Genomic DNA, 26,669 nt, shown 5'->3' with positions numbered 1-26,669 from the left:
TACCAAATAGGGCTATCTTCGGTATACCAACCCTAACTTGTCACAGCACAACTGATTCCATGATACTACATTATTCCATATGTGTTATTTCATAGTTTTGATGTCTTCACTATTATTATACAATGTAGAAAATAGTAAAAATGTATCCAAGAGTATCCAAACTTTTGACAGGTAATGTATGTAAATGTGTGGAGTTTGCTAGGAGGCATTGACAATTGCACTGAAACCGGTGCAATGGTCAGATGACATAAAAATGGAGCTCTTTGGCCACACACAGCATTGGTGGGTTTTGCATCCAAAAACAGAATTCATGACGTAGGCTGACTCGTTTCCAATAGGCTATCGTAAAGCTGACAATCAGAGAATCAGAGGCAGCTGTGTCATTTACATCTTTCTTGCTTAACCTTTTCCTTGTCGAAACGCTCCCATTATTTTTGAGTTAATCAAGGAGAAAGAGAAAAACATTTTAGTCAAATGCAAACTCTGCAGAGGCAGCATTGATTTCTTAGTCCAGAAACACCACATCAATCCTGAAAAAGCATCTGGAGGTCGTGCACAAAGTCACAAAGCTGGTAGCCAATATTACATAAATATGTGAAACATGAGAAATCTTTACACATTACGATAGTCTAACAAAATGTCCATATAAACAAGGACCTATGAGAAGTTCATAGGAACATGTCAAATTGGGTGACAAATGAAACCTAAGAGTCTATATGTTTGAGAAATGAAGGCATATATAATCATATTTCAACCATTTTCCATCCTAAAAATTAGGAATTAGCAAAGGCTTTGATTTCTAGTCAAACAAATGGAAAAAGGGGTCTTAAAAAGCCTTTACAAGACAAAGTCTTAAAAGCTATTAGAAATACATCAAAACACAATAATGTTGAAGCAAAGACCCCTGCCAACTAATATCAACACTTGTATTTACTTTTGGACACATTTTTCTGCCTTCTTTAAGTTTGTGCCTTTAAGTTTGTATCTTTAAGCTATTTTCTAATTTCTCTCCCTCATGAGGGAGAATAATGAAAGTTCACAGTAACAAAGTAACAAATAAAGGTAGACCTATCAATTAGTTAGTGTTTTTACTGATATGAATTATCTAATTCATTGTGGTTAAAAAGTTATTCAGAATTTTTGAAAAATAGGTACAGAAATTTGTACAATTGAATATTCTGCAATGGGAAATCATTGTAGTTACAAACCACAGTTGGGTTCACAATACATGTACTGTATTGTACTCTACTATATTCTACTTTACTGTAATGAACTATACTGAACTCTACTGTTCTGTGATGTACTGTACTCTACTGAGTTCTACTGTGCTGTACTTTGATGTCCAAACTTGTGAAACATAGACACCTATGATTGGTTCAGATTTTGTCCAGACATTTGGTCTGGTTTGGGGGCAGATCTGATTGAAAAAATAGCCAGTGTGTAGAATAATACCCAAATATGCAAAGGGATAATGCATATTTATACCTATTTTTGATATATCTCCATGAAAAGCATGTCGTTCATATCCACAATTCTGCATTTCTGTGTACTGGAATTGCCCAATTCAAAACAGCAAGGTAGGCCTATAGTGGAGCTCTGTGGTGCTAAGTGGACAGCGTAAAAAGGTCAAATAATGAGTAATAATATGTCAAATATTACTTTTCATGCAAAGTAATATAGTAACGTAACAATATTACTTTTCTTAAATGTAACGCGTAATATGTAATAGATAACTTTTTCAAGTAATGAATCCCAACACTGATCAACAGTGCCAATAATTCTGTATTTACTATTGTTTTTGTCAAAATTGCTCAAGCTCAGTAAATTTGGTTTGGACAGCAATATTCAAACCTTGTCTCTGATTTTCAGTCAGATTTAAGTGAGGACTGAGACTGGACCATCCAGAAATACTCAACACCTCTTGAAAAGCAATTCTGGAGTGTCTTTGCATAAAAATGTCTCTTTCCAAGGGTTAGGTTGACTGAGGTGGATTTCCTCTAACCTTTTACCTGAGCTATGCTCCTTTCATTATTTTGTTTGATCCTGATAAATTCCCCAGTCACTGCCAGTGACAAGCATACCCATAACATGATGCTACCCCCACAATACTATGCTATTATCAACAGCGACCCTGGAGCAATTAGGGATAAGTGCCTTGCTCAAGGGACAAGCAACAGCTTTTTCACCTTGTTGGCTCAAGGATCTGAACTAGTGACTTTTCTCTACGCACAATGACTACTTTTAACAAGGCGGCAGGTAGCCTAGAGATTAAGAGTGTTGGGCCTGTAACCAAAAGGTCGCTGGTTTGAATCCCCAAGCTGGCATGGTTGAAAAATCTGCCTTTTTGCCCTTAAGCAAGGCAGTTGACTCTCAACAACAACTGCTCCCCGGGTGCCGATGATGTCGATTAAGGCAACTCGCTGCACCTCTCTGATTCAGAGGTTGGGTTAAATGCAGAAGACACATGCAACTGACTGGGTATCTCCATTTCAGTTAGTGGCCTAATGCTCTAACCGCTAGGCTGCCTTCCACCCAAGATTCACTATGCTAAGGGTTTTGACTGGGCATTGGATATTATACTAACCACTACAGAACACATGTATAACCAACTTCACACAATATGCTGTGTGAATAAGTTGAGTGGTCAATGTTTGGCACCTCAACTGAAACCAACATGGTCTCATTATATAAACATTCTGACATTCAACCTTATGTCATCTAACCTAAAATGAAACAGCCTGATCAGATTGAACTCAGTGTCCACAATAGACAAGTGTTGGAAGAAGAAAGCGACAGATGTGAAAAGGCTGGCTCTGCCATTTTGTCCCATTGGGAGTAACACTGTTGTCTGTCACTTCTTTGACCTCTCACATTCTTCATATTTGCTGACAAGGGAAAGTGGCCTGAGTGCCTGGCACCATTAGAATCCTGGTGACAGATACACATGGCCTTGAAGAATTGTTCTTACATGACATCACCTCGTTCAACCATTGTTGCGTTGATGGAGCATGTTCTGATTTCCAGAGGTATGAAAATTTGAATGTCAAATCATGGAATGTTTGGAGCTAAAATGGGGGATAGTTTCTTTCCCACAGGCACGGTCACAACCACATTCCAATTGCATTTGCAGCGCGGATAAAGTGTCTGTAAGAAACAAGCCAATTATTCACTCCTCCCTACAGCTACAAAGGCCATTATCCAAAAACACACCTTGAGAGCGGGACGTTCCACCGTTTAAATCGGAGGGTGTGTCTGTGTTGCCCCTTTGGTACGTTTGTAGTTTTCTACTGCAAATCAACCCTCCGGGCTATGAAATATATCCTCGTGAAGGTCTGATAGCATGCCGATTTTATACACTTTTAATAAAGATAAAAAACCATCACTAAGACTTATCCTGATAACTAAACTGTGTGTTTTTTCTCCCCGTCTTCGATGACAAGACATTCTATTTTGAAAAACAATGCACCTTTCTGAAGAGTAGCAGGTGATGCACAGCAGAAACGTGATAATGAGAGGAGTTAATGTGATACAAGCATCTGCCCACATTCCTCAGATTAGCATGGGAATAAAAGAAGGGGGAAATATTGAACTATTGTGGATATATCCGTGTGGATTATAGCAGGATTAGGACATATGATTACAAGGCATCTATTAATGAACACATTGTATAGGTGGCTTCACCGCCTGAATCCCAGGATGATACACAGTATATGTTGTCTGACTGGTAACTAGAGAGCTCTCTTTGGAAATGAAGATGTATTTATACACAACACACAGGCCTTTACACATCAACATACAAAGTGACCGTTATCTATCTTACTGCAGTTTGCACAACACAGATGCATTGAGACATTTCCTTTCTTCTCTCTTCGTATGAAGTCAATCTATTCAGGAATTACTTGACAATCACGTACTACCTATTCATAACCAAGAAGCAGAAAAACAGCAATACTGTGTTATAAAACAAACAACTGACTGGTTCTTACAGTGCCTTCGGAGGGTATTCAGACCCCTTGGCTTTTTACACACTTGTTACGTTAGAGTCGTTTTTTCCCCTCATCAATCTACACACAATACCCCATTACGGCAAAGCAAAAACAGGTTTTTAGACATTTTTGCCATATTCAAATTTTAAATACTACATTTTATATATTTTGAATATTTTATATATTTTAAATATTACATTTACATAAGTATTCAGACCCTTTACTCAGTACTTTGTTGAAGCACCTTTGGCAGCTTCTGTAGATCCTCTCAAGCTCTGTGAGATTGGATGGAGAGCGTCGCTGCACAGCTAGTTTCAGGTCTCTCCAGAGATGTTCCATCGGATTGAAGTCCGAGCTCTGGCTGGGCCATTCAAGATATTCAGAGACTTGTCACGAAGACCTCCTGCGTTGTCTTGGCTGTGTGCTTAGTGTCATTGTCCTGTTGGAAGGTGAACCTTCACCCCAGTCTGAGGACCTGAGCACTCTAGAGCAGGTTTTCATCAAGGATCTCTTTGTACTTTGCTTCGTTCATCTTTGCCTCGATCCTGACGAGTCTCCCAGTCCCTGCCGCTGAAAAACATTCCCACAGCATGATGCTGCCACCACCATGCTTCACCGTAGTGATGGTGCCAGGTTTCCTCCAGACATGACACTTGGCATTAAGGCCAAAGAGTTCAATCTTGGTTTCATCAGACCAGAAAATCTTGTTTCTCATGGTCTGAGTGTCTTTAGGTGCATTTTTGCAAACTCCAAGAGGGCAGTCATGTGCCTTTTACTGAGGAGTGGCTTCAGTCTGGCCACTCTACCATAAATGACTGATTGTTGGAGTGCCGCAGAGATGGATGTCCTTCTGGAAGTTTCTCCCATCTCCACAGAGGAACTCTAGAGCTCAGTTACTATCGGGTTCTTGGTCACCTCCCTGACCAAGGCCCTTCTCCCCTGATTGCTCATTGGGTTCAATTTCGAATCTCATAGCAAAATGTCTGAATACTTAAGTAAATAAGGTTTTTCTGGTTTTTATGATGGCGTGTCTATTGGCTTTGGTTCAACCATGGATCTGTCCTCCACAGGAACCACACCAACAAACCTTTCCACAGAATTTCCCCAAACCTGACATCACAGCGCCTTCCTGTGCCATTTGTCTACAGAAATAAAAAGCAGTGGCATGGACAGTGGCAAGCTAATTGGTAATTGGATACATCCCCGACAGCACAAACTCATGCTAAACAAGCACAGAGACCATGTGTCAGTAGATCTGACAACATCTAAGAGAGGAGGGGAACTGGTTAGAGAGGAGCCGTCAAGCTCAATTTACCACGGCACTTGGGATCAAAGCATCACATCAAGATGGATGGTGCCATGGTTTGTCTTGATCAGCCCTCTGACACTCTGTAATCATGATATGTGGCTTAAAGTAGCGCAGAGCGGAGGTTCGTAAAGGCCGCTCCTGATTATTCTACTCAAGTGCACCTACCCCTTTTGCAGAGGGAAAACATGATCGCGGGTAAGAGTTTCAGAGGTGTGTGTCTGTTATTGTGTTATCTTGTGTGTGTGTGTGTGTGTGTGTGTGTGTGTGTGTGTGTGTGTGTGTGTGTGTGTGTGTGTGTGTGTGTGTGTGTGCGTGCGTGCGTGCGTGCGTAAATGCATGCCTGCATGTGTGTAGGTTAGACAGACCAATAGTTTAACGGTGTGGTCTTTAAGGCCCGTGTGTGCTCTCTACGTGGTCTGAGCCGATCCCTGGATTTCAATTTCAAATGCTTATCACCTTTTTGCAGTAGAAAGCCAGCCTGATTCAAGGTCCAATCCGCTCTATGTGTCTCCCCATACCTCTCCATTTCTCTCACATACAATATCTGAAGTAGGTATATTTTATCTTCCTTTACCCTTTCTACCTCTCTTGTTCTCTCAGCCTTTTACTCTCCCTATCTGTCTTTTAGTCTTGACACCTACTAAACATATATGTTAAACTGCATTACACTGAGTTCATCAAGGAATTATATCCTAATTCATTAGAACACACTGTATGCCAAACAAAAACGATTTATTTAAAAGTTTAACAAACCGTACAACTCTATGCACAATGACTACTTTGAACAATTTCGCAGTAAAATAAATCAATAAACTTTTACTGGAAAAAGTACGCAGAAGCAAAGTTTGGTCGTAGAATACAACTGAGGAAGACTGTACCGTAATTCTGTTACCAATCTTCCTCAGTTACCAAACTTTGTATCTTCACAGTTCTTCCTGTAAATGTCTTCCTGTAAGTGTTTTTGCTAAATGTTCAGGGGGAATTGTTAAAAGTAGTAGCGCATAGAGTTGTATGGCTGAACATTGAACTCAATTGGTTTTGTTAGTGTAACGTCTGCTTCCAACTCACACCCTCAAACACGTAGATCCCCTGAACGCAGCTCACTTTCCAGCCCACTTCCAGCTCACACTCTCAAACACCTAGATCCCCTGAACGCAGCTCACTCTCCAGATCCCAATCACCGGAATTCTACACACCTGTATGTCATTATCACACACTATTTAGTTCAGTTCTCTGCACCCCATCACTGTGAGGTATTGTTTGTTTTGTGACACGGCTTTCAGAGTGCTGTTGATCCTGTGAGCTACTCCTCCCGTGTGTGATAGGTTTTGCCTGCCTCACTAACGACGCCTTTTGTCTATTCCCTGCCTGTACAGTAGCCTATCAGATTTCCTGATATCAACCTATTGCCCGATCTCCCGGACTATGTTACTGGCCTTTTCCCAGCCTGTACTGTTCCCCTTTTGGACCCCCTGTGTATGACCTTCTGCCTGCCCCTGGACACAGCTACCTACCTACCCCTCTCCTGTGGTCCTTTGCAATAAACATCTGCTGCGCCCTCAACTTGAAACCAGCTCTCTGTCTCCCGTCATGTTCATTACAGTTAGGTAATACAATATAAAAGGGAAAAATCTAAGTCTCAGCGTAAATAACATTACCATGGAATTGCCCCCGGTTAAAAGAGCGAGCAAGGAAATCATTCATGAGGTGAGTGAGTAGAGAAGTGTTCTATTTCAAAATGTCACCCCTCATTATGGTTCAAACACACTCCAGATGAATTTAGTTCACACACATGCACACACACATCAATAGCATTGCCTGGGCCATTGAGGTGGTGCGATGGGTTTGATCACACCATCTGGATCAACACTGCTCCACAGTGAACCAGCTTGGAAACACACCCTTGTCTTCACACCCCTGTGCTGCCACGCCATTGCAAGACCTGCTGCCTTGGGATGAATGATCATCCTCTAACAGCACTCCATGCAGCTCTACCACTGAGCTTAAGTAACCTCCTTTCTTAGGACTATCTTTCTGTCTGTCTACTTGGGTAAAGAGAATAAGAAGCTAAACTGTCTCGTTTACTGTGCTTTGATTCTTCCTTGATGACACATGTTGTAACACACACACACACACACACACACAGCCTGGGATGCTTTCGTGTCTCCTGCCCACACACACTTCAGACTGGAGCAGCATCAAGACGAGTCACCATCTGGAGTGTCTACACTGACAGAGCAAACAGAGTCATCTACCTATCAGGACTAATGTACCAACACACAGAGATAAGTGTATATGTGCTTAATCGCATATTCTGGGAAATTAAATTAACATAAATGTGAGATTTCAAACTGAGTACTTCCATGTAGTCTGGCCCAGGAGTGTGAAGGTGAACGGAAAGGCACTGGAGCAATGAACCGCCATTGCTGTCTCTGACTGGCCGGTTCCCCTCTCTCCACTGGGATTCTCTGCCTCAAACCCTATTACAGGGGCTGAGTCACTGACTTACTGATGCTCTTCCATGCCGTCCCTAGGAGGGGTGCGTCACTTGAGTGGGTTGAGTCACTGACGTGATCTTCCTGTCTGGGTTGGCGCCCCCCCTTGGGTTGTGCCGTGGCGGAGATCTTTGTGGGCTATACTGGGCCTTGTCTCAGGATGGTAAGTTGGTGGTTGAAGATATCCCTCTAGTGGTGTGGGGGCTGTGCTTTGGCAAAGTGGGTGGGGTTATATCCTGCCTGTTTGGCCCTGTCCAGGGGTATCGTCGGATGGGGCCAGTGTGTCTCGACCCCTCCTGTCTCAGCCTCCAGTATTTATGCTTCAGTAGTTTGTGCCGGGGGGCGGGTGACGCACCTCTCCTAGGGACGGCATGGAAGAGCATCAGTCTGTTATATCTGGAGTATTTCTCCTGTCTTATTCGGTGTCCTGTGTGAATTTAAGTATGCTCTCTCTAATTCTCTCTCTCTTTCTTTCTTTCTTTCTCTCTCTCGGAGGTCCTGAACCCTAGGACCATGCCTCAGGACTACCTGGCCTGATGACTCCTTGCTGTCCCCAGTCCATCTGGCCGTAATGCTGCTCCAGTTTCAACTGTTCTGCCTGCGGCTATGGAACCCTGACCTGTTCACAGGACGTGCTACCTGTCCCAGACCTGCTGTTTTCAACTAACTAGAGACAGCAGGAGCGGTAGAGATACTCTGAAAGATCGGCTATGAAAAGCCAACTGACATTTACTCCTGAGGTGCTGACCTGTTGCACCCTCAACAACCACTGTGATTATTATTATTTGACCCTGCTGGTCATCTATGAACATTTGAAAATCTTGGCCATGTTCTGTTATAATCTCCACCCGGCACAGCCAGAAGAGGACTGGCCACCCCTCATAACCTGGTTCCTCTCTAGGTTTCTTCCTAGGTTCTGGCCTTTCTAGGGAGTTTTTCCTAGCCACCGAGCTTCTACACCTGCATTGCTTGCTGTTTGGCGTTTTAGGCTGGGTTTCTGTACAGCACTTTGAGATATCAGCTAATGTAAGAAGGGCTTCATAAATACATTTGATTTGATTTTCATTGTTGCCAGAATAGGTAATTTAGTTGATTTGATTGGTGACCAAGTCCAAGTCTCTTGTGGCAGCTCCTTTTCATCTAATTAGTTGAGTTTCAGTGTGGCCCAATAAGGCATCCTGTGGGACAACAAAAATCGCCCTGGTTGATGTTGAATTTCAGTGTAGCCCAATAAGGCAAACTATGGGACAACCAAAAATCTCCCTGAAAGATGTTGAATTTCAGTGTGGCCAATAAGGCATCCTGTAGGACAAGCAAAAACATCCCTGGGAGATACATCATTCTCAGAACACACTGGCCTTGTTAATTCCGAGGTGCCTTACTGCAGGTGGACTCACTGGGCTGTGTCAGCACACACATGCGCGCACACACACACACACACACAGCTGTCCCCGAACACTCTTGGAAGAGGGCAATGATTTGGCTGTGGTTCAAAATATATATATTTTTTAAAAACGAAAAAGTGGTGCGTTGCATATGTATTCACCCCCTTTGCTATGAAGCACCTAAATAAGATCTGGTGCAACCAATTACCTTCAGAAGACACATAATTAGTTAAATAAATCTAAGTGTCACATGATCTGTCACATGATCTCAGTATATATACACCTGTTCTGAAAGGCCACAGAGTCTGCTTCACCACTAAAGCAAGGGGCACATCCAAGCAAGCGGCACCATGAAGACCAAGGAGCTCTCCAAACAGGTCAGGGACAAAGTTGTGGAGAAGTACAGATCAGGGTTGAGTTATAAAAAAATATCTGAAACTTTGAACATCCCACGGAGCACCATTAAATCCATTACTAAAATTTGGAAAGAATATGACACCACAACAAACCTGCCAAGAGAGGGCCGCCCACCAAAACTCACGAACTAGGCAAGGAGGGCATTAATCAAAGAGGCAACAAAGAGACCAAAGATAATCCTGAAGGAGCTGCAAAGCTCCACAGCGGAGATTGGAGTATCTGTCCATAGGACCACTTTAAGCCGTACACTCCACAGAGCTAGGCTTTACAGAAGAGTGACCATAAAAAAGCCATTGCTTAAAGAAAAAAATAAACAAAAACGTTTGGTATTTGCCAAAAGGCATGTGGGAGACTCCCCAAACATATGGAAGAAGGTACTCTGGTCAGAAACTAAAATGTAGCTTTATGGCCATCAACGAAAACACTATGTCTGGCGCAAACCCAACACCTCTCATCACCCCGAGAAAACTATCATGCTGTGGGGATGTTTTTCATCGGCAGGGACTGGAAAACTGGTCAGAAGTGAAGGAATGATGTGGATGGAGCTAAATACAGGGACATTCTTGAGGGAAACCTGTTTCAGTCTTCCAGAGATTTGTGACTGGGACGGAGGTTCACCTTCCAGCAGGACAATGACCCTAAGCATACTGCTAAAGCAACACTTGAGTGGTTTAAGGGGAAACATTTAAATGTCTTGGAACGGCCTAGTCAAAGTCCAGACCTCAATCCAATTGAGAATCTGTGGTATGACTTAAAGATTGCTGTACACCAGCGGGAACCCTTCCATCTTGAAGGAGCTGGAGCAGTTTTGAATTGAAGAATGGGCAAAGATCCCAGTGGATAGATGTGCCAAGCTTATAGAGACACCCCAAGAGACTTTTAGCTGTAATTGCTGCAAAAGGTGGCTCTACAAAGTATTGTCTTTTTTTTGGGGGGGGGGGGGGGGTTGAAAAGTTATACTCAAGTTTTCAGTTTTTTTGATGTCATGGCTTTAGTGGTTTCATGGTTTCCAGAAAATGATGTCATGGCTTTAGAAGCTTCTGATAGGCTAATTGGCATAATTTGAGTCAATTGGAGGAGTACCTGTAAATGTATTTCAAGGACTACCTTCAAATTCAGTGCCTTTTTGCTTGACATCATAGGAAAATCAAAAGAAATCAGCAAAGACCTCAGGAAAACAAATGGCCTGGTCTGGTTCATCCTTGGGAGCAATTGCCAAACACCTGAAGGTACCACGGTCATCTGTACAAACAACCGTATGCAGGTATAAACACCATGGGACCACGCAGCCGTCATAGTGCTCAGGAAGGAGACACGTTCTGTCTCCTAGAGATGAACGCACTTTGGTATGAAAAGTGCAAATCAATCCCAGAACAACAGCAAAGGACCTTGTGAAGATTCTGGAGGAAACAGGTACAAAAGTATCTATATCCACAGTGAAACATGTCCTATATCGACGTAACCTGAAAGGCCGCTCAGCAAGGAAGAAGCCACTGCTCCAAAACCGCCATAATAAAGCCAGACTACAGTTTGCAACTGCACATGGGGACAAAGATCATACTTTTTGGAGAAATGTCCTCTGGTCTGATGAAACAAAAATAGAACCGTTTGACCATCATTATGTTAGGAGGAAAAAGGGGAAGGCTTGCAAGCCGAAGAACACCATCCCAACCGTGAAGCACGGGGGTGGCAGCATCATGTTGTGGGGGTGCTTTGCTGCAGGAGGTACTTGTGCACTTCACAAAATAGATGGCATCATGAGGGAGTAAAAATATGTGGGTATATTGAAGCAACATCTCAAGACATCAGTCAGGAAGTTAAAGCTTGGTCACAAATGGGTCTTCCAAATGGACAATGACCCCAAGCATACTTCCAAAGTTGTGTCAAAATGGCTTAAGGACAACAAAGTCAAGATATTGGAGTGGCCATCACAGAGCCCAGACCTCAATCCTATAAAACATTTGTGGGCAGAACTGAAAAAGTGTGTGCGTGCAAGGAGGCCTACAAACCTGACTCAGTTACACCAGCTCTGTCAGAAAGGAATGGGCCAAAATTGTGGAATGTTTGACCCAAGTTAAACAATGTGAAGGCAATCCTACCAAATACTAATTGAGTTTATGTACACTTCTGACCCACTGGGAATGTGATGAAAGAAATAAAAGCTGAAATGAATTATTCTCTCTACTATTATTCTGAAATGTCATATTCTTAGAATCAAGTGGTGATTCTAACTGACCTAAGACAGGGAATTTTTACTATGCTTAAATTAAATGTCAGCAATTGTGAAAAACTGAGTTGAAATAAATTTGGCTAACGCATATGTAAGCTTCCGACTTCAACTGTAGATGGGAGGGGTTAAGGGTAGCTGAAGGCTGGGACGAAAAACAAACAAAAGATAACCTATGTAAAATATACTGTCCGTGAAATGTATGTAATATGAAGTATGTATAAGACGGAAGTGGAAGCTTAAGTATTGTAGTCCATTAGTTGATACCAACTAAGGGAGTGGTGGTAGGGTTAGGGGAAAATAATAATGAAGGAAAATATATTTAAAAATATATATTTAAAATTAAAAAAAATATATATATATATATTTTTATACCCCCCAAAAATATATATGGGGGATTGGAAATGATGCAGACAATTACATTGATGGAAGCCACGATCTATATGCAATATTAAAGCCGATTCTACCACTTAATAAAAAATGTACATGTAATATAAAAAATATGATTCTCAGGAAACAGCTCTAGTAGTAATCTATTGATTAGTAATCAATGTATTCCTGCGGGGGAGGGGGATCTTCCTGGGGAATACATCTACATGTATAAATTGTGGTGGCCACAATTTAGCAGTGGCAGTGTGCCACTACTAAAAAGACAGTACTGTGCAGCCGTCTTCATCGACCTTGCCAAGGCTTTCGATTCTGTCAATCACCATATTCTTATCGGCAGACTCAGTAGCCTCGGTTTTTCTAATGACTGCCTTGCCTGGTTCACCAACTACTGGTTCACCATTCTGTATAATTCTGGCCCGTCCTTGGACACTGTGCTATCTAACCTCCAAACAAGCTTCAATGCCATACAACACTCCTTCTGTGGCTGCTCCAACTGCTCTTAAACGCTAGTAAAACCAAATGCATGCTTTTCAACCATTCGCTGCCTGCACCCGCACGCCCGACTAGCATCACCACCCTGGATGGTTCCGACCTAGAATTTGTGGACATCTATAAGTACCTAGGTGTCTGGCTAGACTGTAAACTCTCCTTCCAGACTCATATCAAACATCTCCAATCTAAAATCAAATCTAGAGTCGGCTTTCTATTCCGCAACAAAGCCCCCTTCACTCACGCCACCAAACTTACCCTAGTAAAACTGACTATCCTACCGATCCTGGACTTCGGCGACGTCATCTACAAAATAGCTTCCAATACTCTACTCAGCAAACTGGATGCAGTTTATCACAGTGCCATCCATTTTGTTACTAAAGCACCTTACACCACCCACCACTGCGACCTGTATGCTCTAGTCGGCTGGCCCTCGCTACATATTCGTCGCCAGACCCACTGGCTCCAGGTCATCTACAAGTCCATGCTAGGTAAAGCTCCGCCTTATCTCAGTTCACTGGTCACGATGGCAACACCCACCCGTAGCACGCGCTCCAGCAGGTGTATCTCACTGATCATCCTTAAAGCCAACACCTCATTTGGCCGCCTTTCCTTCCAGTTCTCTGCTGCCTGTGACTGGAACGAATTGCAAAAATCGCTGAAGTTGGAGACTTTTATCTCCCTCACCAACTCCAAACATCTGCTATCTAAGCAGCTAACCGATCGCTGCAGCTGTACATAGTCTATTGGTAAATAGCCCACCCAATTGTACCTACCTCATCCCCACACTGTTTTTATTAATTTACTTTTCTGCTATTTTGCACACCAGTATCTCTACCTGTACATGACCATCTGATCATTTATCACTCCAGTGTTAATCTGCAAAATTGTAATTATTCACCTACCTCCTCATGCCTTTTGCACACAATGTATATAGACTCTCTTTTTTTTCTACTGTGTTATTGACGTGTTAATTGTTTACTCCATGTGTAACTCTGTGTTGTCTGTTCACACTGCTATGCTTTATCTTGACCTCGTCGCAGTTGCAAATGAGAACTTGTTCTCAACTAGCCTACCTGGTTAAATAAAGGTGAAATAAATAAAAAATAACAATAAATAAATGTATATAGGAGAAACACTGGACATTTACCATCAAACCCGATGCAACCCAATAGCATTCGAATCGCAAAACACTAGGGGAGAGTGGGGTTGTTCAACTGACTAGGTATCCCATATTCAGTATTCAGTAAGTTGAGCCAAAGGGTTAAATTGAGCCACCCTTGTTTCTAGAAAACCATACACAAAATGTATTATTTGACTAAATATTTAGGAAGAGTTCATCATTTCATGGAGCCTGTGAAGAAGAAAAAAACATGCAAAAAGTGGTACGGAAGAAAACTGATTTCCACCAAGTCAAATGAATTTATTGTGTTAGAGGTTTCATGATGCTTGTATCTAAACCAAATTTGATTATTTTAAGCTTGTTCTATACATCAGTTGGGGGTCTCTAAGCTTCCATATGAACCTAGCATGAAAGTGCATCCTTGTGGCTGTGTAGGCTAATATAGTCAAAACATTTGCCTTGGGGTAAGTTGAGACAATTGCAAGTTGAGCAAATTGAAGTGTTTTCTCTACACCCTGTTTGAGAGGCTTCCCTCTGGCCGGCGCTTCAGTATTCCCATGGCCAAGAAGAACGTGTTCAAACATTTATTAGTTCCATGTGCTGTTGGACTACTAAATGCAAAGTAAATTGTATCAGTATATGTTCTTATCTATCCAGTGCAGTTGGGACAGCTGCCGGTTATGAGTGAATGTATTAATGTTCTCTATGTTGTTAGTGTATGCAACATGATGGTTTAAATGTGTATGATGTGAGAATGTATTTGTATGGGGTCCTTTTAATGGAAGGTGATGCCAAATGGATGGGCAATAAAGTTGTATTCTATTCTATTATCGCTGAGATATGAGATAAGAACAGGGCCTGGCCTATGTTAAAAGTGTTTTAAACAGTACAGTGTTTGTTAGGTGTTAATCCAGTGTTAAAATATGCTTTACAAAAAGGAATTGCGATTGTGTTGAATACAGAAATGTGTAAGTGGCTTAACTTACCCTGTCCCACGGTTCGATTTACCCCATACTTTTTTTGGACAAGCTATGTTTTCAAAACTGTAATGTTTGAATTAATTCTGATTATATTGAACTTATACTGTATACTGTTTTTTGGGGGTGGGATTGGCATAGGGTGTGGGGGGGTCCATGGGTTGCTTTGGACATTTTTGGGGGATTCCACATGTCTTATTCATTAGTAGGAAGAAGTTTGGTCCAAATCGGATGTTGGGTAATATATTTCTTGAATATTATCTGAATCCTAGAAATTAAAATGGCCAATTAGGGTGCAATCAATTAGCTTAATTTCTCAGAGATAAAACTTCATTTCATTTCAACAATAGAATGTTTCAGGAATGCCAATCTTAACTGTTTCTAACTACAGAAAGAATTTCAGAACAATCTGAGAGGGTGGGTGTCATGGCTTGCTGAAATGACATGGAAACGACTCATGTCTGCCATTTCCTCTGGAGGATTGATATGAGTGTTAGCTCGGCAGCAGGGCGAGAACAAGGGAGGAAAAGAGAGCGAGAGTAAATGAGTGAAGGAGCAAGAGAGTTGGAACTATGGCCTCTGATTCAGAGAGCTCATTCATTTTCAGAGGTGAATTAGACTGGCAGCGTTTGATCAGGTCTAGCACTCACAGAGTAGAGTGATGGACAGCTGATTAGGAAGCCTTCGGCTCTTCCTATGGTAATCACAGGTGTCTTTGAGAGCCATGAGAATGTACTCCTGGTGTGTGTGTGTGTGTGTGTGTGTGTGTGTGTGTGTGTATGTGTGTGTGTGTGTGTGTGTGTATTGATGAGAAGAGCAGAGGTGGGAAAGGTAATATAAAATCAAAGCAGAATCAATCTTCTCCTCTATCAAAGCAATAATTGCCTCAGAAGCATTAACATCAGTCAAATCGAAAATGTATCAAAAGACAGTACAGATGTTATGTCAGTCCGGGAGCAGAATTTTTACAGACGTCTTCAAGTAAGGTGTTACAGTTATTCTGTATGTGAGGCACTTTTGTAACTTTCAACTTCATGGTGTTCTCGTCAATGTCTGCATCCCTGGCGTTGTTGGGAGGTTGCTGGATCGAATCCCCGAGCTGACAAGGTAAAAATCTGTCGTTCTGCCCCTGAGCAAGGCACTGTTCCCCGTGCACCGGAGACAAGGATGTCGATTAAGGCAGCTCCCCGCACCTCTCTGATTCAGAGGGGATGTGTTAAATACGGAAGACACATTTCAGTTGCTTTCAGTTGTACAACTGACTAGGTATCCCCTCTCCCTCCCCACCACTTTTTCTCTCTCTCTCTCTCTCTCTCTCTCTCTCGCTCTCTCCTCTCACTGTCCTCTCTCTTTACTGCAAATGATTTAGCCCCAGCCGCATTAATCCCATTATAAGTACATATCCTCCCCTGAACCAATAGGGAACTGTTTATTTGTCTTTAACACAATATGCTAATACTATGTGGGAGTAGTAATTCAAATAACATGCCCCAAACGCATTCCCCAAGAATGCGCTACAGACACTCCACTGCCGTTGAGAGCTGAGAACATGGCTAATGTCTAATGCATTCCCATATGGTTCCACACCAGCTATTGTTCTACTGTACAGTAGAGAGCGTTTTGTAATGATTGTATTTTGTGGTGTTGTAAGGCGGAGGTTGTGTGTCGGTCATCCAATTGTTTCCTGGGTTTGAGTTAGCGTGGAGGGGCTAGAGCTGAATACACCAGGAAGGGACGAAACACACACACACTCGCAAACACACACTTGCAAACATAAAACTTGCAAACATAAAACTTGCAAACACAAAACTTGCAAACACAAAACTTGCAAACACAAAACTTGCAAACACACACACATGCACACACACACGTGCACACACACAGGACAGAAGCTAGCAGCATACACATTCAAGTGCTTTCTCAGAGGCTTTGTAGAAAGGTAGATTACTCTTCTGATGTGGCTGTATGCTTTGCTGCAGTATGTCTGGAGGTGTGAGTGAGTGAGTGAGTGAGTGAGTGAGTGAGTGAGTGAGTGAGTGAGTGAGTGAGTGAGTGAGTGAGTGAGTGAGTGTGTGTGTGTGTATGTTTGTGCCTTATGATGGTAAAACAGATTTGATTAATGGGCTGGTAGAGTTTTCGCAGTTTGTGTTTGATGCTCATTAAGTCACTTTTCAAAGAAGTAGAAACTACTCACACGCACACACACACACACACACACCGACGCTCCCAGCGCCCCAAACACGCTCGCACACACACACACACACATACTTGGCCCCTAAACCCAAACCAAGCAAAGCTGTTTGTAGCTGTGGAAAATAATGATGATTGTAATAACTATGACAGAATGAGGATCAAAAGGTTTCCCGCAGCAATCACCAAACACTCACTTATCCTAGCAGACTGCTTTGTAATATATGGGTTGTGCAACAGCAAAGGAACACTTAAAACAACTCCAACAGAATGAGGAATCAGCATAAACACTCACTCTGGCTCCAAATTGACAGAAACAAAATATTATGCGTGGGAAACACAAGAGTTCTCTGGTAATGCATTTATGTACAGTATTCATATGTTTGTGTACGAATGTATTGGAGGTGTTTTATACCACTCAATTCACTCACTTATTATTCCCCACAGTAACTCCTTTAGTGTATATGTTGTGGATTATGTCACGTAAATGTTCACGTTGTCACATGTCACGTTCATGGTCAATGTGGCAAAGTGCCGATCCAAGATGGCTGCCATGTCACCTGACAGCTCACCTTAGGGGATCAGGTTGTCACCAGCTGAACACATTAAGATGGCTGACACACACACACACACACACACACACCAGAACGAAAGAGGCGAAACAAGAGTGTTTACCGCTGCCAAAATCTGTCCATGAAAATAAGACCACGAAGTGAGGAATTTTTGTATGGAGGGCAATGAGTGTCGAATTTGATCAACACGATATAAGTGGGCGTACGTGGTTGCATGGAGGTGAGATCAGGAGGGACCAAAGACAGTACAGTGCTTCCATCTTTGAGGACATGTATTTCCATTAGTGGCATGGCCGATTAATTAGGGCAGATTTCAAGCTTTCATAACAATCGGTAATCAGCCTTTTTGGACGCCGATTAAGGACGATTTCATTGCAATCCACGAGAAGACTGCGTTGCAAGCTGACCACCTGTTACACGAGTGCAGCGTCAAAAGGACCTTGTGGCTGCAAGGAGCCAAGGTAAGTTGCTAGCTAAATATGATTAAAAACTATCAATCTTCATATAATCACAAGTTAACTACACATAGTTGATGATATTACTAGGTTAACTAGCTTGTCCTGCGTTGCATATAATCAACGCGCTGCCTGTTAATTTATCATCGAATCACAGCCTACTTCAACTTCGCCAAATGGGTGATGATTTAACCAAAGCGCATTGCCGAAAAAAGCATAATCTTTGCACAAATGTACCTAACCATAAACATCAATACCTTTCTTAAAATCAATACACAGAAGTTTTTTTTTATTTTTTAAACCTGCATATTTAGTTAAAAGAAATTCACGTAAGCAGGAAATATTAACTAGGGAAATTGTGTCACTTCTCGAGTCAGGGTATATGCAGCAGTTTGGGCCGCCTGGCTTGTTGCGAACTGTGAACTAATTTGCCAGAATTCTGACATAAAATTGAAGGTTGTGCAATATAACAGCAATGTTTAGACTTAGGGTTGCCACCCGTTCGATAAAATACGGAACGGTTCCGTATTTAACTGAAAGAATAAACGTTTTGTTTTCGAAATTATAGTTTCCGGATTTGACCATATTAACCTGTTAGAGCTCTAGGGGCGCTATTTCATTTTTGGATAAAAAACGTTCCCGTTTTAAGCGCGATATTTTGTCACGAAAAGATGCTCGACTATGCATATTCTTGACAGTTTTGGAAAGAAAACACTCTGAAGTTTCAGAATCTGCAAAGATTTTGTCTGTAAGTGCCCCAGAACTCATTCTACAGGCGAAACCAAGATGATGCATCACCCAGGAATTAGCAGAATTTCTGAAGCTCTGTTTTCCATTCTCTCCTTATATGGCTGTGATTGCGCAACGAATGAGCCTACACTTTCTGTCGTTCGCCCAAGGTCTTAGCAGCATTGTGACGTATTTGTAGGCATATCATTGGAAGATTGACCATAAGAGACTACATTTCCCAAGTGTCCGCCTGGTGTCCTGCGTCGAATTCGGTGCGCAATTGCCAGCTGCTTCCACTTTACCATTTGATTCAGGGGAGAAAGCATGTGTCCAAGAACGATGTATCAATGAAGAGATATGTGAAAAACACCTTGATGATTGATTCTAAACAACGTTTGCCATGTTTTCAGTCGATATTATGGAGTTAATTTGGAAAAAAGTTTGCGTTTTGAGGACTGAATTTATGGATTTTTTTTGGTGGCCAAATGTGATGTATAAAACGGAGCTATTTCTAATACACAAGGAATCTTTTTGGAAAAACTGAGCATCTGCTATCTAACTGAGAGTATCCTCATTGAAAACATCAGAAGTTCTTCAAAGGTAAATTATTTTATTTGAAGGCTTTTATGTTTTTGTTAATGTTGCGTGCTGGATGCTAACGCTAATGCTAACGCTAAATGCTAACGCGAAATGCTAACTCTAGCTAGCTACTTTTACACAAATTATTGTTTTCCTATGGTTGAGAAGCATATTTTGAAAATCTGAGATGACAGTGTTGTTTACAAAAGGCTAAGCTTGAGAGATGGCATATTTATTTCATTTCATTTGCGATTTTCATAAATAGTTAACGTTGTGTTATGCTAATGAGCTTGCTGATAGATTTACACAATCCTGGATACAGGGTTTTTTTCATAGCTAAACGTGACGCAGAAAACGGAGCGATTTGTCCTAAACAAATAATCTTTCAGGAAAAACTGAACATTTGCTATCTGAGAGTCTCCTCATTGAAAACATCTGAAGTTCTTCAAAGGTAAATGATTTTTTTGAATGCTTTTCTGTTTTTTTGTGTAAATGTTGCCAGCTGAATGTTAATGCTAAATGCTACGTTAGCCATCAATACTGTTACACAAATGCTTGTTTTGCAATGGTTGAGAAGCATATTTTGAAAATCTGAGATGACAGTGTTGTTAACAAAAGGCTAAGCTTGAGAGCTAGCATATTTATTTCATTTCATTTGCGATTTTCATGAATAGTTAACGTTGCGTTATGGTAATGAGCTTGAGTCTGTATTCACGAACCCGGATCCGGGATGGGGAGATCAGAAAGGTTAATGACCAAAGGCTTGTATTTCTGTGTGTTATTATGTTATAATTAAGTCTATGATTTGATATTTGATAGAGCAATCTGGCTGAGCTGTGGTAGGAAGCAGCAGGCTCGTAATCACTCATTCAAACAGCACTTTACTCGATTACTGCGTTTGCCAGCAGCTCTTAGCAATGCTTGAGGCACAGCGCTGTTTATGACTTCAAGCCTATCAACTCCCAAGAACATCCAATAGTCAAAGGTTATGAAATACAAATGGTATAGAGAGAAATAGTTGAAGGGTCATAATTCCTATAATAACTACAACCTAAAACTTCTTAACTGGGAATATTTAACCACCAGCTTTCATATGTTCTCATGTTCTGAGCAAGGAACTTAAACGTTAGCTGTTTTACATGGCACATGTACTACACTTTTACTTTCCAACACTGTGTTTTTGCATTATTTAAACCAAATTGAACATGTTTCATGATTTATTTGAGACTAAATAGATTTTATTTATGTATTATATTAAGTTAAAATAAAAGTGTTTATTCAGTATTGTTCTAATTGTCATTATTACAAATATATACATATAATATATATATATAGCTTTCACCTGGATTCAATATAAAATATATATATTTTTGGTCCTCCAATAATCGGTATCGGCATTAAAAAAAATCATAATCGTTTGACCTCTAATTTCCACTGTTAGAGCGGTCACTCAACTATCGTGTCAATACCATACCAAATGTTGTACGGCAGCCATCATCCCAGGACACTCCACTGATTGAAGCTCTTCCTGATTATCTGATGTATTTTGTTACTATGTACTTTGATTTGGTCTATAGTTTCTTACTTATCATATGATGTGTTTGAACCTTACTTTTGTTGCTTTGCTGCACTATTGTTTGCGTACTGCTACTTAGCATTTAGACTACTGTTAATTTCAGTTCTAATGTCGCGTTCACATCATGTCTTAAGTATCCTAGTCGTAATTACGAAGGGGTGTTTATTTGCATTTTTCCTAGTAAGAAGGTCGCCATCCAAGTATTGCTTACCTTTTGTTGTAGAAGTGACATTGTTGAAGCATTTAGCCTTTAGCATTTTAGCCACTTACGTTTACAGCATTTTGGGATAGTATTACACTAAGTATACAAAACATTAAGGACATCTGATCTTTCCATGACATAGGCTGACCAGATGAATCCAGGTGAAAGCTATGATCCCTTACTGATGTCACTTGTTAAATCCACTTCAATCAGTGTAGATGAAGGGGAGGAGACAGGTTAAAGAAGGATTTTTAAGCCGTGAGAAAATTGAGACATTGATTGTGTATGTGTGCCATTCAGAGGGTGAATGGGCAAGACAAAAGATGTAAGTGCCTTTGGACGGGATATGGTAGTAGGTGTCAGGCACACTGGTTTGTATAAAGAACTGCAATGATGCTGGGTTTTTAACGCTTAACAGTTTCCAGTGTGTATCAAGAATGGTCCACCACCCAAAGGACATCTAGTCAACTTGACACAACTTTCAACACCTTAAAGAGTCCATGCCTGATGAATTGAGGCTGTTCTGAGGGCAACAGGGGGAAGGTGTTCCTAATGTTTGGTATACCCAGTGTATATGAGAAACTGTGTAAAGCCAGAATCATTTATGTTCATTATGATAACTGCCACTTATTTAATTTTGTTCTCGGAATCATACATACAACTATTGTCCTCTGATGATTGAACTGCCATAATTAAACTGATCAAAGTGATCGAAGAGAATTCATGAATCTGAGTCTCTCTGACAGGAGCCCATTGGCATTCACAAAACCAGCTATACAGTCTTTTCAAGCCCAGGCCATTTCTTAAAGCGTAAATATAATGAAGCCTACTGTCATGACGTTGGCCTGGGGGTAGGTTTATGACAGTCATAAATACCTCTTCCCCCCTTTTACCTCTCTCTACCCTACTTATGTTACATTTGTAAACCCCTTGGTTAACATAGAGATTCTGGGAACATCAGAAGGTGGGGGGAAATGAACTATGTTCTGGTAATCCGACCAATTGAACATATGCGTTGGTACTTCATGAATATGATGTCAGTTCGGTTGTCATCTGAGACATTCTCATCAATGATAAGATGACAAACTCTACAGTGGAAAGTCTACACATCAGAGTTGTCGGATTCACATGGAATTGTTGATCAATTTAAATGTTTGAATATGAAATTATTCGTGATGGGATGAAATGTGATTTTAGCTTCTAAAATATGAGAATTGGGTTTTCATAAGGTTAGGGCTCTGCTCAATCAGTGGCCCGGCCCTGTGAAGAGTCATGGGTTATAAAACTTTTCAGACACAACCATCTCGCTCCACTATATAAAGCCTTGACGAAAATGTAACCTCCTGTTCTGAGGATGAGAGGACAACGGTCCGATGTCAGAAGGGTTCAGATAATAACTACAGAACGAAGCCAACATCAGCGTGAGCTTTGGTTGTGAATGGTATGAACTTTGAACTCTTATTCACTACAGAAGTGATACCTCCTAGACGTTGAGTTAGCAACAGCAGCTGCAAACGAGGGTTAGGAAGGAACAGACAGAGTATCCCATCTACACAACGACGTTACTACAACGTATCCAATTGACCACCAGAGATATTCTTCAAAGGACAAAGGACTCGGTTTGGCAACACGGCCTTCCATCTACCACCAACCTACTGAAGCGCAGCTCAGAGTAAATATTTATTGGATTTTCCTTTTCCAAATGTGCGGTAATTTAGAATGCATAAGATACTGTATTTATGATAGCACAGCTTCTTCCTTTGGTCCTCAGTCTTCCCGCTCTTTCACTCAAACCCAGCCCTTTTCATTTGTGTAACCAGCTGTCACATCTGTTCTGCCCGCTAGCGACGTTTTCCTTTATGATGTCATTTGTAATCAAGTTATGATTAATTATGTGTAATTCTGTGTGATTAGTTAGGTATTTAGTAAATAAATAATTAAACCCAATTTTGTATTGCTGATTCAACTTGTTAGCCAGGGTTTGTGAAGATAACCAAGAATTTACAACTTTCAGATGAGACTGAATTAAGGTGACGATTAATATTGACTGCTATTGATGTAAAATATTACTAGGTCTTTAAGAGTTTATTCGGAAGATAACATCTCTATAAATATTATTTTGTGGTGCCCCGACTCTCTAGTTAATTACATTTACATGATTAGCTCAATCATATTAATGATATTAATTACGGAGAAATTATTTTATAGAATAGCATGTCATATCACTTTATCCGGCACAGCCAAAGACACGACACTACCCTCCAGCAAAGTGGACATTTCAGACAATCATAAGATATTTCAGATCTTTCAAATACTTGGAGCGTTGGTTTAAGCCTGCATGGAATGCCAGATGGGTGAAGTTCACACTTCTAGAACTAATCCATTGGTTCCAATGCACCAGCCAATCAAGCACAGCTAAAACGTTTGAAAGATTTCAAATTTTATTTGAACCCAGGTCTGCTAACTAACCACCCACTCCAGATATTACCAGTTGTCCTGACCTAAGGCCTCAGCGTGACCAACTGCTGTCACTACCTCTAACAGCGACTGACAGAAAATAAACATTTGTGAATACATCTTCAGGTCAGTGGAGTGAGAGAGAGGGTGATGGTGGAGCGAGAGAGGGTGATGGTTGAAAGAAAGGGTGACGGTTGAGAGAGAGAGAGAGAGAGGGTGATGGTGGAACGAGAGAGATGGTGATGGTGGAGCGATTAGAGAAGGTCAAACGTGTAAGTAATATGTAAAGTTATAAACTCAGCAAAAAAAGAAAAGTCCCTTTTTCAGGACCCTGTCTTTCAAAGATAATTCGTAAAAATCCAAATAACTTCACAGATCTTCATTGTTTCCCATTCTTGTTCAATGAACCATAAACAATTAATGAACATACACCTGTGGAACGGTCGCTAAGACACTATAGTCAGGGGCGGTGTGTCACAGCATCATCGGACTGAGCTTGTTGTCATTGCAGGCAATCTCAACGCTGTGCGTTACAGGGAAGACATCCTCCTCCTTCATATGGTACCCTTCCTGCAGGCTCATCCTGACATGACCCTCCAGCATGACAATGCCACCAGCCATACTGCTCATTCTGTGCGCAATTTCCTGCAAGACAGGAATGTCAGTGTTCTGCCATGGCCAGCGAAGAGCCCGGATCTCAATCCCATTGAGCAGATCTGGGACCTGTTGGATCAGAGGGTGAGGGCTAGGGCCATTCCCCCCAGAAATGTCTGGGAACTTGCAGGTGCCTTGGTGGAAGAATGGGGTAACATCTCACAGCAAGAACTGGCAAATCTGGTGCATTCCATGAGGAAGAGATCCACTGCAGTACTTAATGCAGCTGGTGGCCACAGATACTGACTGTTACTTTTGATTTTGACCCCCCCACCCCACCCCTTTGTTCAGGGACACATTATTTCAGTTCTGTTAGTCACATGTCTTTGGAACTTGTTCAGTTTATGTCTCAGTTATTGAATCTTGTTATGTTCATACAAATATTTACACATGTTAAGTTTGCTGAAAATAAACGCAGTTGACAGAGAGAGGATGTTTCTTTTGTTTGCTGAGTTTATGTCAAGTTATATGTCACTGCAGGTATCATAAAACTAATGTCAGCCAAGACAATTTTTACCTTTATTTAACTAGGCAAGTCAGTTGAGAACAAATTCTTATTTTCAATGACGGCCTATGAACAGTGGGTTAACTGCCTTGTTCAGGGGAAGAACAACCGATTTTGACCTTGTCAGCTCGGGGATTCGATCTTGCAACCTTTTGGTTACTAGTCCCAACGCTGTAACCACTAGGCTACCTGCAGCCCTATTTATAACTACAATGGTTAAATGTAACTTTTTTTCTTCTTTTTTTAAAAACATTTTATAAACGAGAACATATTACATCCGTACATACAGTAATATACATTGTCAAATGTCAACACATGAAGGAAGGCATGCATGCACACACACACACAGACTCTCAACATGTTTCCTCTTTCCTCTTTCTTTCTCTTTCTTCTAATCAGTCATGTCATTGTTGTTCCGTGCCATGGCTTTAGTGATAAGTCTTCCAGCCTGTCAAACAAATGCTGGGCTGTGAGGCTCAGCCCCACTGTCGGGGCTTCTTTAGTCATACAGAGTGTTTTCAATGTGCTCTCCAACCCCTCCAGCTATTCTCTCTGCTGTACCATTTACCCAGGGACCTCAGGCTTTCTGTTCTACCACTCTCTCTCTGTCCCTCAGTTCTACCTCTCCCTATGTCTCTGATCTCCCTCCCTCTCTCTGCTCTACCTCTTCTCTCACTACATATCAGCGCTCTCTTTTCCCTCTCTCTATCTGTACTCCGTCTCACAGCTCTTTCTCCTCACTAACTGAGAACTGAGACATTTGTCATCCAGCATCTGCTGTCTATTCAACTGTCATGAGGAAACTGTGTGAAATACAAAGTAATAAAGTAGTAATAATACAAAAATGGTGTGTGTGTCATGTCATAAGAACATGTTGACGTTCAGTTTTCACATACAGTACTCTTCAGTTCTCTGGTGACATGTGGGTGGATGACAGAAACTTCAGCTTTGACAACTTATGAATGGTCCTTTCAATATGAAAGGAGCTGGGATGGCAGATGGCTTCATGTCACTGATATACTGAGAATAAAGAAAATATTCACTTTACACATGACCATATTTCCTCACCAGAGAACATGATACATTAGTGGTTATGAATAGTGTACTTTGACGCACACTACCTATTTATAGCTCTACCTAGTTAGTATTTATTTGCAACATTTGGTTGACCCGATTCGGGAAATAATCATCAATGATTCATAATGATGTGGACAAATGTAACATTTTCAGGTCATTTAGAGTCACTGTAAGCAAATGCATTGCAAAGAAAAAAGTATTATAAAAATACCTCACTATCTCTCTCCCTCCCTACCTCTCCCCCTATCTCTCTCTGTATGAGATCCTGTTATGAGGTCTCCTCCAGTGTCTTGCCGAGTATGATAATCCCATACTGAGGATTCGGGTCTAAACGTCCCTTTGATCCTACACGTTTCACTCTGTTCCTTCACTCTGGGGTCTGGGGGTGCCCTGGGTTCCTCTGGGAAAGAATGCTTAGAGCAGAAAGTTTAAGGGAAACGATCCTCCATGATGGAACTGGAAGTACTTTGACAATAGCCATTGCCTTTAGTGCCCAGCATGGCAAATCTCATACTGGGTCTCAAACTATACACCCAAGGCTCTCACCAAAAGAGACATGTAAAGGTCATACGCCCTTGCTCTGAACTCCATCCCAATTTCCTTTCAGGCTATTCCATGCATTAATAACAATTTAATGGAACAAGTTATTTGTGGTATCAGCCTTAAACATACACTGAATGAACTGAGCGTTAAAGATTCTGTTAATGAATGGACTAACAAACTGGGAGAACCATAAATCAAGTAACGAGCTAACTCACTTAATAAAGTGTCGAAAGGAGTCAAAGGTTGAAAAATAATAAAAAGGGCCACTTGGTGGTAACACAATCGCTTATTCCAGTGCAGCCGTCTCCCATCTGTTCTAATGGAACTGAATT

The 26,669-nt window shown here is 41.3% G+C and overlaps 1 protein-coding gene and 1 long non-coding RNA gene across 28 annotated transcripts in view; one reads left to right on the top strand and one right to left on the bottom strand.

Annotated features, from left to right (window-relative positions):
* Positions 1-26,669, bottom strand: part of nrxn3a (neurexin 3a) — a 430,411-nt gene that overhangs the window by 140,785 nt on the left and 262,957 nt on the right. The window lies entirely within an intron of this gene.
* Positions 19,227-24,197, top strand: LOC149975177 (uncharacterized). The gene is made up of 3 exons (XR_016488903.1): positions 19,227-19,344; positions 19,713-19,774; positions 24,070-24,197. It is a non-coding gene; the product is annotated as an uncharacterized LOC149975177 (long non-coding RNA).

The sequence above is a fragment of the Oncorhynchus mykiss genome, chromosome 19, assembly GCF_057628025.1.
Source record: "Oncorhynchus mykiss isolate SJ-2025 chromosome 19, ASM5762802v1, whole genome shotgun sequence".
In the NCBI taxonomy this organism is placed as follows: domain Eukaryota; kingdom Metazoa; phylum Chordata; class Actinopteri; order Salmoniformes; family Salmonidae; genus Oncorhynchus; species Oncorhynchus mykiss.
The sequence above is the reverse complement of the archived record's forward strand: the minus strand, read 5'-3'. Positions and strand labels throughout refer to the sequence as shown.